This window comes from Lygodium microphyllum, chromosome 23 (assembly GCF_053477565.2).
Source record: "Lygodium microphyllum isolate KBCC chromosome 23, Lygodium_microphyllum_v1.1.10, whole genome shotgun sequence".
Classification (NCBI taxonomy): Eukaryota; Viridiplantae; Streptophyta; class Polypodiopsida; order Schizaeales; family Lygodiaceae; genus Lygodium; species Lygodium microphyllum.
This window is the reverse complement of record NC_141157.1, coordinates 119,554,586-119,556,563: the sequence shown is the minus strand read 5'-3', so window position 1 is coordinate 119,556,563 and position 1,978 is coordinate 119,554,586. Positions and strand designations below refer to the sequence as shown.

The following is a 1,978-nucleotide window of genomic DNA, read 5'->3' as shown; positions in this document are numbered from 1 at the left end:
TCAGTTGGAAAGATCAATAGTGTTCATGGTCATGTACAACCTTTTGTATTGAGTGAATCAGCAGTCCATAAACGAGGAAGAAGCACACACAGCAGGGAAAAGAAGTTGATAGTTATCAATATTTGTAACACCCTCAAGCCAACACTACATCTATTATCCAAGATGTGTCAGTAGTCATCTTTGTATAACTTCTTATACAGGTTTAACAAATTGTTATTGTTGAAAGGTAGGTAGCAAATGAAACCTCAATTTAGTAAATAAGTTCAAAGGCATTCAGTAATATTGGTTTCTTCTCTGTCACATACTGTTCATCAGAATCATTGAATACTGCTTATACATCATCAACATGAATGTTTTGGAAATCTGCAACAAGTGTCTCTGGTTTGTAGCTTTTCCTAAGCTATGAATCCTGAAGAATCAGAAGATATTCAGTGCAGCGACTATTTTGTTTTGGGCTTTAAATGACTTCCTTTCACTTTCCACAGACAAAGATCTATTCTGCTAGGCAGTCAATCGTTAGAACTTCACTTTGATGACCATAGAGAGTATCCATGTAAGACCTATCTTCTACACTCCACAATTTGATAGTGCGGTCAAATGAAGCTGACATGAGCTCTTGAGCTCCTTGTCTGAAAACAAGTGAAGAAATAGCCCCTCTGTGTCCTGGAAAGACCTGAATGTGTTCTCTTGTACGTGTATCCCATAAATGTATGTTTCGGTCAAGTCCACCACTTGCCAAATATCTGCCATCAGAACTTACAGCCAAAGCCAGTACACTTCGGCTACCTGATCCTTTCTAGCTTCTATTAGGGCCTATAGGCTTTTTAGCTTCACCAGGCCAATTGTATTTCTCACTTGTTCCAGTCTCAACATCCCAATGGACAATTAATCCATCTTTGGAAGCTGAAAATCCACGTGCATCATCATCTGTCAGTGCAACCGATGTCACTGCCTGCCTGTGGCGCCTTCCTACGTTTCTTCCTTCCAAATGAGTTGTTGGCTCAATAAGTCTGCCAGCTAATTTGCGCTGCGCCCGGCCACTTTCTTCAAGCTGTGCCTGCTGAAGTAAATCAGCCACTAGGGAGTCCTTGTTCCCGACAGTTACTTCCTCTCCTTCTTCGTTTTCATTATCCAATGCCTTCGTCTTCATTCAAGCTCTCCTGCGTCTCCTGCTACCATCTTCGATTTCTTCCCCTTTCCATTATTACTACAGGTCGGCTCCTTCAGCATGTTTGTCAATGTTTCAGTCGTCGGCTTTCGACGACACCATCCTTCTCTTTTGTTGCATTCTTCATTGTCGGCTTCTCTTCATCGTCCCCTTCGTCATCCGATTCCCATTCATATCCTTCTCCCCTGTTCTCCTCGTGTTCCCTCCTCTTTGATCTTCTTCCGCCTTAGCAGTTCGGAGTTAAGCTCTTTCAGTAATTTTCCTACACCTGTTGATGGTTAGCCCGTCCAAAAGCATAATTCCTGATATCCCCCTTTTTCTCCCCAGTAGATCCCCCTCTGTTTTCTGCTTTTTCTTCCACACTCCCAATACACTGTGCTCCCCTTTTTTTAAAGAAATGCGCCTTCTCCCAATTAAGCACTCCCTCCAAAGCTCTTTGTTTACTCGCTTATTTGAATGATGTCCAACAAAGAAGCGTACCATAACACGACCAGAGCAAACGGCTTCATATTGCATCCATGATCGCCGAACTGCCATGCAACAATCAATATTATTTCCAGTAGAAAATACACCAATGAAGAGTTCATTCCTCCTCTTGGGAGGTAAAGGAGGTGCTTTGAGAAACTTCAAAATCCACTAGTCTAACATCCTCTGATGTTAGCAGACCAGTGGCCATGACTGAAATGGGTTTGACATTGCCTTTTAACTTGACATCTACAACCAATGATGGTTTCAAGTTCTGCCGATACTCGAAGGAAGTAATGTGCTTTCCATTCACGGTCATGTGAAAGCCTTCTTCAATGAAGTAGT

General features: G+C 42.3%; 1 pseudogene; it reads right to left on the bottom strand.

The window, feature by feature from the left end:
- Positions 1–343: 343 nt before the first annotated feature.
- On the bottom strand, positions 344–1,418 carry LOC148016673 (U3 snoRNP-associated protein-like EMB2271; annotated as a pseudogene).
- Between the last annotated feature and the right edge of the window lie 560 nt (positions 1,419–1,978).